The 12,275-nt window shown below is 38.3% G+C and overlaps 1 protein-coding gene across 3 annotated transcripts in view; it reads right to left on the bottom strand.

Annotated features, from left to right (window-relative positions):
* Positions 1 to 12,275, bottom strand: part of nr2f2 (nuclear receptor subfamily 2, group F, member 2) — a 593,614-nt gene that overhangs the window by 558,022 nt on the left and 23,317 nt on the right. The window contains exons 2-3 of one of the 3 annotated variants that reach the window (XM_072911831.1): positions 7,368 to 7,467; positions 6,814 to 6,951 (exon numbers count right to left, since the gene is read on the bottom strand). The exons of 1 other annotated variant lie outside the window; for it this stretch is intronic. The gene's annotated coding sequence lies outside the window, so the exon portion shown is untranslated. The remainder of the gene's footprint in view (positions 1 to 6,813; positions 6,952 to 7,367; positions 7,468 to 12,275) is intronic. One more of the 3 variants, XM_072911832.1, reaches the window with a different exon arrangement.

The following is a 12,275-nucleotide window of genomic DNA, read 5'->3' as shown; positions in this document are numbered from 1 at the left end:
CCTTCACTCTCACTTTCCTCATCCACAAATCTTTCATCCTCGCTCAAATTAATGGGGAAATCGTCGCTTTCTCGGTCTGAATCGCTCTCTCTGCTGGTAGCCATAATTGTAAACAATGTGCAGATGTGAGGAGCTCCACAACCTGTGACATCACGCTACTCGTCTGCTACTTCCGGTACAGGCAAGGCTTTTTTATCAGCGACCAAAAGTTGCTAACTTTATTGTCAATGTTCTCTACTAAATCCTTTCAGCAAAAATATGGCAATATCGCGAAATGATCACGTATGACACATAGAATGGACCTGCTATCCCCGTTTAAATAAGAAAATCGCATTTCAGTAGGCCTTTAAAGCGCAGCTCTTCGGCACTTTTGTGTTTATACCTTTTGTGTTCCGGCTCAAAACTATAGGGTTTTTGATCATAATTTATCCCAAAGTAATCGTTGGCTCTCACAAAGTATGCTTGATTAGCATTGTTGTTGATGGGGAAGGGATCTGTGGTTCCGCTCGCTGGCTTCCTCGTTATATCTCAAAATGGCTCGGGAATCTCCGTGAGACTGACACTATTTTGATCGTATCTATTTACCAGAGGTGTGGACTCGAGTCACATGACTTGGACTCGAGTCAGACTCGAGTCATGAATTTGATGACTTTAGACTCGACTTGACAAAATGTGAAGAGACTTGCAACTCGACTTAGACTTTAACATCAATGACTTGTGACTTCACTTGGACTTGAGCCTTTTGACTTGACATGACTTGACATGACTTGCCACTTTCCCCAAAATCCAAAGCTTAAAAAGTTATTTGGGATCGCTCCGTATTTTTCATTTTCTTCGTCTATCAGCGTGTTATTCCTGTCAGCTGGTGTGCTGTCAGTACAACAGCCAATCAAATTAGATCTACGTTGTTTTCATCACACAGCATTCATCCAATCAAATTGCAGGACAACCAATGAACAAGAGTTGTCCAACAACGTGCCAGTGATAAACAATTATGTTAAAGTTGGTTTCGTTCGGGTATAAAAACTATGACTTGGTCAACAAAAAACGAATTGCGGTATGCAAATCACGCAGTTCGAATATTACAGACGGAGACGCAACAACTTCCAACTTCGTTCGACATTTGAAGTTGCACAAAGAAGGGCAAGTTTTGAATGTAAGATAACGTTTATTGGCTAAGTAACGTGACTTGTATTTGCTGTGTAGTTAAATCAGTGAGGCTGCAAACTCACTGCTAACGTTATAACCATAGACATCTTATAAGTAGACGCAGCATCGAGCGCTACTGCCTACTGGCGCAGACGAGGCGCGTGGCCGCCATCTTGGAGTGGTGATCCGCTCCACTCAGTGCAATTAATTTGGCAGGAGCAATGAACTGTCAGCGCATTTAATTCATTTTACCTCACTGAATACGACTGATTTTCACCCCCTTTTTTGTCATACGTGTAGCCATGATAACAGACACATGTTTTGGCGTGTTTTATTATTCATAGTTTGCTTAACAGTAATATAATATTCTTATACACTATAAATGACCAGACGTCCGAGATCAAAACTGGGAATATAATCCCAGAGAAGGGGGAAAAAAACGGTAATCTATTTTTAAATTGAAGAAACAATATGATTAGGTTATATATACATATGTGTGTATCCTACATAAACAATGTATGAATACATTAGATATCTATATATCTTAGGGACCTATAGACTGTATCTCTGTTGCTTCAGCAGCAGAGAGTTTATTCTGTCTTGACACTTTGTATTGATATTTTCTATTACATTCTTCCCTTAAATGATAATGTTTGCAGTGATTGTTTTATATGTATTATTTTATGTAAGTCGCTTTGGATAAAAGCGTCTGCCAAATACGTAAACATATATAAACACCTGAAAGTCTTCATATCAGCTAAAACCACCAATCTGTTTCACTGGATTCAGAATAAAACCAAATTCTGTTCAACCCAACAATGTTAGTATTTGAATATTGTTACTTGAAGACTTATTCCTGGTTACAATTATACTGTTAAGAAAGTATTGTCTTATACTTTGCCTAAAATGAGAATGCATCATAATCAGTGGCGGCTGGTGAATTTTGTTTTAGGTGGGGCTGAAAGTTTGTAAAGCAAACCCCTGTAGGGGCGTCATCCTCCCCCAGAAGATTTCTTTGTGATTTTCACATACAAATATTGAAGATCTTTGATCCTTCTCAACTCTGTGGTAATATTATTTTCATAAAATACAACCAATAGTACGTTAATGTTAAATCTCACTTGTGAAAAGTAATCCCCCGATTCCTATTTTCAACAGTCCGCTCATTTGAGCAGGAAAACGGTGAACACCACCATCTTTGTTTTCTACCTGTCATCTGTCAGTTTCGGCTGCTCGCCGGCTCCTCATCACCAGTTCAAGATGGCGGCCAAATTGCTCACGTCACAGCAACCAATGCTGCGTCTACTTATAAGATGTCTATGGTTATAACGTCATTGCAAACACGGCAATCTGTTGCGTCCACTGCAGTTTGCTACCTTATTCATACTTTTTGTCAGGTGATTTTTTTTTAAGCAGGGTTTCATGAGGTACCTATACATAACGTTACGTTAGTCAATGTATCACACACAGTAACGTAACGTTAGACGGCAGTCAGCAGCACCGCGTATTTTAGCCACCTACAAAAAGACAAACATAGTCAAATAAAGGTCAGTTAAAATGTATACTATATTAAGAATATGTGTACATATTGCATAGGGTCCTGACATCTAAAAAGTACAACTCTGTTCATTATGTTCATATATTTGTTATGTTTTTCATGTGTACGCACACATAAACACACATACAGTATGAGATGAGATCAATGAGATAAGGTAAGAACAGGATAGAAACTGCTGTGGAACTAGTTACAATGCAATATGCCATGGAAATACAATGTTAACACTTTTGTGCAAATAAGTACAGTTGCACTTGTTTTTTTTTTCAAATGTGTTTATTCTGTAAAGGAATGAGTTACATGTTTAAAATGACTGGTTATATAGTGCTATTTTGAAGTGCAATGTCAGCACTATCTTTTTCCCTGCAATTTCAAATGCACTTGTTTTAATAAATAAATACAGCGTTTTAAAAGCAAACACAATCTGTGTAAATATATTAGTCTGTGGTTAGATGACTTGAAAGGACTCGAAACTCAAAATGCAGGACTTGGGACTTGACTTGAGACTTTCCAGTCTTGACTTTGGACTTGACTCGGACTTGCCCTGTCTTGACTCGGGACTTGACTCGAGACTTGAGGGTAAAGACTTGAGACTTACTTGTGACTTGCAAAGCAATGACTTGGTCCCACCTCTGCTATTTACCTGCAAACTTTGTAAGTCTCTTTGTGTCATTAATCAGATATATATGATAATAGCTTCAATATAAAGGCAACTTGTTTTTCCCACTTTACTGGTACTTTAATGTATCTTTTTTGAGTTAGCAAGTGATGAGGAAATTAGGATCCAGGGAATGAGCAGTATCACCGTGAGTTTTTACTCAAAGTGGGTAATTAAACACGGTTTTACGATAATTAAAATTTGAAACGGTAACATTAACCGTCGAGAATTTTAAACATGATCGTTAATACCAGTAAACATTGCATCCCTAAATGTTCTCAGAGGAACTCCAGTAACTAATATATAGTAAATAACATTTTGATGTTCATATCTAAAATATACGATATCGAACACAAGGTTGTTTTTTTTTAAATATCAGCTATACTGTAGTACAATGTGGCTAATCAAAGTTTATTAGAAGTTGTAAAATACTAAGTAAAAAAAAAAAAAAAACTGCGCTTGTCTACCCTTGATTTCAATGTAACCTATAAAAAAGGTGAGAAATCAAAAAGGGAATAAAAGGGCAATCAGAGAGCTATTTAGAGTGACGGTAAATGGCCTTTTTAGCATTTCCACCACCCTCCCCCCTTCAGGGATGGCATTAGAGACTGCAGACTGACATCCATTTTTTATAGCTTCATAAAGTCGTCCAATGACCAGGTCACCCTTCTCATAACTAGGGAGCAGAACGCTTGAAAAAAGCCATTCATCACCATGAAAAGGCCCGCTTGTCCAAGCGCCTTCAAACATGCGCACAGTCTGGCGAGGGAGACGCTCGGCGTAAATGCTAACGTACTTGTGTCACTAATGCCGGGTGACCTTCTCACATCTATTAGCGGGCCGGCTGATGTGGAGGGCAGACACAAGCCCCGCTCTGTCTCGGGCGAACATTTCAATGACAAGGGGGAGAAAATAGCATGCATGATAATGGCGCTCGTCTCCATTCTTGCCTCGTTTTACTAAACAATGCAAGGTAATGGCGTTGAATATGGAGGCATCTGTGGCGTACCAAACCTCCGGTGTTGTACACAATTCATTCTGGGACGCTTGTTGACTTCTGAGTTGTACAACTTTTTCAACTGAAAATAATTACTGTTACGTTGTTTGTGCACGCACCAATTTTCACTTATGGGGATGGGGAAAGCATCCCACACGTTGGTGACTCTCTGTACCTTGTTTTTTTAGTACACCATGGGGCCAAAGGAAATTGCGAGTGACAGCACTTTGATAAGGAAGGTGAGAAACATCGTTGAATTAAATAACTAATTAAATTAAAATTAAATTACATTTAAATTAATTAAATTATTATTTTATTTTTTTAAATTAAATTAATAAATTAATAAAATAAATAAATTATTTACATTTAGGTCAGCACGGTGGAAGAGGGGTTAGTGCATCTGCCTCACAATAGGAAGGTCCTGAGTAGTCCTGAGTTCAATCCCGGGCTCGGGATCTTTCTGTGTGGAGTTTGCATGTTCTCCCCGTGACTGCGTGGGTTCCCTCCGGGTACTCCGGCTTTCTCTCATCTCCAAAGACATGCACCTGGGGATAGGTTGATTGGCAACACTAAATTGGCCCTAGTGTGTGAATGTGAGTGTGAATGTTGTCTGTCTATCTGTGTTGGCCCTGTGATGAGGTGGCGACTTGTCCAGGGTGTACCCCGCATTCCGCCCGAATGCAGCTGAGATAGGCTCCAGCGCCCCCTGCGACCCCGAAGGGAATAAGCGGTAGAAAATGGATGGATGGATGGAATGATTTACATTTAATTAAAATTAAATAAACTCATAGAAAAGTATTTTAATAAAAAAGGTAAACTTGATGTTAAATGTCCATTTAACCATTTCAGCAATCACTGACAGAGCATCCGGAAAGTATTCACAGCGCTTTATTCTTTCCATATTGTGTTATGTTACAGCCTTATTCCAAAATGGAATACATTTATTTTTGTCCTCAAAATTCTACACACAATACCCCATTATGACAATGTAATTTTTTTTTTTTTTGCAAATGTATAATGTAAATGATGTACATAAGTATGTACAGCCTTTACTCAGTACTTTGTTTATGCTCCTTTGGCAGCATTTACAGCCTCAAGTATTTTTGAATACGATGCCACAAGCTTGGCACACCTATTTTAGGCCAGCTTCGCCCATTCCTCTTTGCAGGACCTCTCACACAATATGTAAAAATATATTTACATATATACATTTGCAGAAAAAAATAAAACATCACATTGTCATGGGATCTTGTGTTTGAAATTTTGAGGACAAAAACGAATGCATTCCATTTTGGAATACGGCTGTAACACAGGGGTGTCCAAACTTTTTCCAGCAAGGGCCGCATACAGAAAAGTTGAAGGCTCCAGGGGCCACTTTGTACTTTTTTGTACATTCAAGACCCAAAAACCTCTTACATGCCAGTTATTAGTTTGTTTTTTTAAATTTTGCACGATTTCCTGTGCAGCACTCTTATTTTTTGTTCCACGTCCCGTTTTCCTCCATTTGCCAGCTGAGCGCTGGCGCCATCACCTGTCCCTGGTTGCCAATCAGGATGCTTTTGGGGACTGGATTATATTTGCTTTGTACCTCAAGGTTGTACCTTTGCGCTTCATACGTCTGTTTTCCATCTGTGCACCTGCCTTTCCCTGGTAAAGAAGACTTATTTTCTGCACTGGGATCTGAAACAAGGATGTTGTTGTGGCTTGTGCAGCCCTTTGAGACACTTGTGATTTAGGGCTATATAAATAAACATTGATGAAACATTGATGATGATGCACTTGCCTGCCGTCTCTGCATCCCGGAGTGTGTAACGTAACAAAAACTAATACAATGTAGTTGAATCAAATATTCTTATTACTATTCTTTATCAATATTAGTATGATTATTACATTGTAAGGCTTAGCATACTCAAAATCCTACCATTGCCATTCTTTTCTGCACTTGCCTGCCGTCTCTGCATCCCGGAGTGCATACATAAAACGAAACGTAACAAAAAACTAGTACAATGTTGTTCAATCAATTATTTCATCTTATAATTAGTCTTTATCAATACTTATTAATATTAATATTTAGCTTTAGCAGACTCAAAATATTACCATATCTTGCAAGAAATGTGTACATATGTTCATCAAACACCACGTAAAAGACGCAAAGGTCAACAGCAATTTTGGTTTTCACACTTTGGACACCCCTGCTCTAACATAACAAAATGTGGATGTGGAGGTTGCCCTCCTGTGGGTTCTTTTGACCACAAAGATGCTCTCGTGGGCCCAGTAGTCTGGGTAACAAGTATTTTATTTTCATACAGCGGTAGGGTTTTGCATTACAGCGAAATGTCTCTCAGTCTCATGCGTCCGCCCACCAGCCACTCCAACCACGTCTCTCGTCCCGGCTGCTGCTAATAAGGGCGACAGGTGATTAGATAACAAGCCCCAGCTGGGCAATCTACTCACCTGCCGCTGACTTTGAGGCCGGTCCTTACACACCCCGCTCCGCGGCAGGCCCGCAGACCACGCCCCCCTCCACAGTGGAAAAAGTGAAGACCCGTGGATACTTTCCGGGTGCACTGTATATTGGTCTTGCATTAATTTCTGCGATAACAATAACACTGTTTAGTTTGAATAATCCAGCCTCATTCTTACCCGTCATACAAGTATGAAGAGATGTTATTATAACTAAAAGTCAATATATTCACCATGAAGCTCAAGTATTTTTGTTGTTTTGTTAAAAAAATGTGTATACGCAACTTGATGGGTGGGCAAATAACTGCTCATTTTTCATGCTGGTCATTAGCCATTGATTTGTCATGATAGCATCTGCTTGGTACAATTACCATAAATACTCCAAAAGCCGGGGTGTTTATTTACCTAAATCAGACAAAAAGGGGTCTTAATAGGAAGCAGGGTGTTGTCCAGACCCAAAACATGTAAAACTATATTTGAAGGTTCCCAGAGTCACAGCTGTTAATGATAATGCTGATTAGGCAGTTACGCTGCGTTGCCGTTACCTTGCAAGCTGCAGGTCCGAGTTGGGAATGATGTCACAGCCGAGATATGGGCTTTCCAGTTACGGACCCATTACTTGCCTTGTAACAACTTTTGAACAACCTTCAAACACAGAGGAAGAAAAAAAAAAATCACAAAGACGGCTGTTGGCGTTATCCCAGGATGCAGAGAAAAGGCAAGCGACGTGCAGGCAGAAAGTCGTTTAATCAGGTACCAGCAAGTAGAACAATGGTACAAGTCAAGACTCTACAGAACACTGTGGCATACACAAGGCTAGAAAATAAACCCGTACTTGGAAGGAACAAGGTGGAACTAAATAGAACTAATTAGTCATGTGGAAAAGGTGTGGTGGTTGGACAAGGAACAGAAAGTCAAGGTGCTGGAAAACACAAAGAGACCAAACAGGAAATGCTGCTAAAACAACAGCACCAGGACAGGAAGTGATACCAAACACAGGAAAGTAAAGAACAAAAATGTCATTGAAAAAAGGTTATTTACACTAACATTAGTAAGTATATACATCTAGTAGCGTTGTCCCAATACCGGGAACAAAATGTATTTCAATACTTTTCTAAATAAAGGGGACCACAAAAAATGGCATTATTGGCTTTATTTTAACAAAAAATCTTAGGGTACATTAAACATATGTTTCTTATTGCAGTTAAGTGCTTAAATAAAATAGTGAACTTACAAGACTGTCACGACGTGGACTGTGGGGTGTTTGTTTTCCCGAGATGCAAGAATAGTTGGAGTGGACAGGGCGTGGAGGTAAATACATTATTTTAACACTAACAAAAAGAACAAACTAAAGGCGCGCACAAGGCGGAGAACAACCTTGGCTATGAACAAAATTAACACATAGACTAAGGACATGAAACAAAAATACACTTATTGTGACGTGAAAAAGCATAAAAACTATGGCATGGAATACAAGCATGAATGACAAGGGTAACAGCGGTAAACAGAGTTAGCAGAAGTCAATGTCGCCAGACAGACTAACTGAAAGTGACAGGCTTAAATAGTAGTGATCATGATTAACACAGGTGTGTGAGTCCAAACGGGAAACCTGTGAAACTAATGGGTTGCTATGGTGACCAAACAGGAACTAAAAAGAGTACAAAAACCAAACAGGACATAACTTAAACAAAACATGATCACAGACATGACAGAGAGAACTTTTCTTTTAGTAGTAAGTAAACAAACAAAGGCTCCTAATTAGTCCGCGGATATATGCAGTAACATATTGTGTCATTTATCATTCTATTATTTTGTCAACATTATGAGGGACAAGCTGTAAAAAATATTATTCTACTTGTTCATTTACTGTTAATATCGGTTTATTTTCTGTTTTAACATGTTCTATCTACACTTCTGTTAAAATGTAATAAGCACTTATTCTTCTGTTGTTTGGATGCTTTACATTAGTTTTGGATGGTACCAAAAATATGGGTATCGATCCGATACCAAGTAGTTACAGTATCATACATTGGTCATATTCAAAGTCCTCATGTGTCCAGGGACGTATTTCCTGAGTTTATAAACATAATATGAATTTAAAAACAAACGGAAAAAAGGTTTTATGATGCTAAAAAATATCAATGTAATCATAGTAGTATCGACTATATACACTCCTGTACTTGGTATCATTACAGTGGATGTCAGGTCTAGATCCACGCATGGTGTTTGTTTACATTGTGACGCCATTACATTGTGAGCTATGGTGTGTAGTGAAGCATGTTTAGCTATTCCTCGTCCTGCAGTGATAATGTTACTTGTAAGAAACTTGCTTTATTTGTTGCCATGGAGGTGAGGATGTTAGCCGCTAGCTAGCTAGCTAGCCATGTCTTAAAGCACCTCTTCCTGAGGGCTTTTCAGTGTTATAGCTTCACCTTTATCTTTAGTTTATAGACCAAAATGCGTCCATTCTCTCTTTTCTGTCTACACACTTTGTCTGTAAGTACAGTGTGATTGTGCGCTGCCGAACATGCTCCTCTGCTCGTAAAACTAGCAATGTCATGACGACGACGCGCCATCATGCCCGTTAAAAAAAGGGCGGTGGGGGCCGGTACTTTTTAGAGGCGGTATGGTACCGAATATGATTCAATAGTACCGCGGTACTATACTAGTAGCGGTATACCGTACAACTCTAACGTCTATACATTATACAGCTGATTTGGTGAGACAAAAACTAGTCGGCAGTGATCTTACAGGAGCTTTTATTATTGTTTACACTCGGAGCAGTCATACTGAAAGGCAACTCAAGGGTGGTGAGGACTCTCCAACATTACGAGTAGGAAATACGATCTCGGGGAGCGTTCCAGTAAAAACATACTTTTTACTACAGGAGACCCAGTGGTAATTAAATGTAGGTGTTAATTAATACAGGGGTCTCTAACCAGTAGCTTGTCAGCTACCGGTAGTTAACCACATTAATCAATATTCTTACCCTTTTCTTACCATGAATTGATTAACGTGGACCCCGACTTAAACAAGTTGAAAAACTTATTCGGGTGTTACCATTTAGTGGTCAATTGTACGAAATATGTAATGTACTGTGCAATTTAATAAAAGTTCCAATCAATCAATCAATCAATAAATCAATTGTGAGCTACTCAAAAATCCGCTGGTAATTTAATGACAAATTACCACCAAAGACACAAAAGACAAAAACCACACTGAGTGGAGTTCTGCATCCTAATTAGAGTGCATAACATTTTTAAGTCTCACAAAATCCTTTCATTTGTTAAAGTATCTCTAAAATTGATATAAAAAATAAAAAAATAACAAAAAATAAACGCACACTGAAATACAAGATGTGGATGATTATTTAATGCTCCCCTCACCTCCCAGGGGGTGATCAAGGGTGATGGGTCAAATGCAGAGAATAATTTCGCCACACCTAGTGTGTGTGTGACAATCATTGGTACTTTAACTTTTTTAACTTTAATAGATTTTTTCCACCAAATAGGAGTTGTGGATACCAACATTTTGTTAATGTTCTGGCAAAAAAATAAACATTCCCTTGGTTTGGTTTGAGTTAATCAATGAAAATAAATGTTCCAAAAATGAGTAGCTCACTACCATTTTTATTTTGCTCTTGACCCTTTGGTTACAGTAATTAGGGATGGGTACCTTTCACATTTTAAATGATAGGGTACTTAACGGGATCAGTTTCCGGCACCTATGTGTGTGTTCTATATTGTCAGAGAGTAGTCTTTGCCATTAAGCTGAATCTAGTCTTTTGTTGCAACTTCCCCCTATGCGTGAAATAACATTAAAAACAAAAAAAACAATGCACACACAATGTAAATAAGGTGCAATAACAGACATTAAGTGCAATAAGAAAATGTGTCTCCACCCTTATTTCATTGTATAGTGTTCCTCCTTGTTATTGTTATGTTAGTTTTTTATATCCATCCATCCATTTTCTACCGCTTATTCCCTTCGGGGTCGCGGGGGGCGCTGGAGCCTATATCAGCTACAATCGGGCGGAAGGCGGGGTACATCCTGGACAAGTCGCATCCTCACAGTTTTTTATATATTTACTTTAATACAGTGTAAAACTTCTGTACAGTTTACTTTAATTTACTTAGCTGTTGATACAACTTTTTCACTTTGTGATTTCTTTGCACTCCCATTTTTCTCCTACAAAGCTATTTTATTGTTTTACTTTTATTGTAGAAGATGACTCCGGGAGAAACTCACAATAATTCCAATGTACCTGTACTGTCCCGTACCTGTGCAAATGGCAATTAACATCTATTATATTCTATTCTACAAAGTGTTTGTACTGTAAGTATTCTACTTAATTACACACCAGCTGTTTAATTGTAATGTACATCTTAGTGGTAGTTTTTATTAGCAAATGTGTAGGTGTCGAAATCACCATGTAAAATAACTAATGATAATCAGTAGCATGTCTATGGCAAATTCAATGTAAATTAGCATCAAGCTAGCACATTTTCAAAAGTAGAAATGATAGAATTATAAAGGGCTGCCAAAATATATCTGTTTCTCAGCTGTGGTCCGTATGAGCCGAAGCTGTACTCAGTTGTAATACATGTTTCACCACTTGTGGCAGTATTGACAATATCAAACATACAGAAGAAGTTTGGCGCTGAAGTCATACAGAAGTCTCTGAAGCGCAAAAATTATGACTAAAATGGCGAATATGTATTTCCATCCATCCATTCATTTTCTAACACTTGTGCCTCACAGTGTCGCTGGTGGGCTGGAGGCTATCCCAGCTGCACATTTACAATGTAGTTTTTTTGACAGTTTGTTTAAGAAACATACATTTTTATTATTTATTATTAATTTAGTTGGACTTAATTTATTTTAGCACTGTGCAATTGTATGTACATTTATTGTTCCCTTCTTTTTTATTATATTTGATTCGTATTTATTTTTGTAATCCGCCTGACCTAAGCTTTGAAAATGAACACGTTTTTATATAATTTGACGAAGTTTATCCTGTTAAACTGTAAATAGGTTAGATATAATGATTGATTACGATTAAAATCAAGTGCAACATTACTAATTTAATGTTAATATTTGAGTGGGCCCTGATCCCCTCTAGTGGAAAAGTTGTGTTTTGAGGTCAAAAATACCTGATCAAGAGGCAGTCCGACTGAGTCTGCAATGAGTGCTGCTTGAGTCCTTGTTTGCCCGCCAAGTGTTTGAGTCTAGATAGGACGGGACGTGACGTCACGTACAACAAAGGTATTGAAATATGGCAGAGTTTGATTTTATGTGAATCAATACACAGTTTTTCTGAAAGTAGTCAGTCCGGTAATGTGTATCAAAAAGTTGAATTGCTGGTTCTGTGGTTATCCTCACACTTGGTCAGTATTCATTAGTTGACATGTGTAAGCTCCAGGCTTTGTTTGTGTTCATATTTATTTTGTTGA

Source organism: Nerophis lumbriciformis, linkage group LG29 (genome assembly GCF_033978685.3).
Source record: "Nerophis lumbriciformis linkage group LG29, RoL_Nlum_v2.1, whole genome shotgun sequence".
NCBI classification, from domain to species: Eukaryota; Metazoa; Chordata; class Actinopteri; order Syngnathiformes; family Syngnathidae; genus Nerophis; species Nerophis lumbriciformis.
This window is presented reverse-complemented; position numbering and strand designations above follow the sequence as displayed.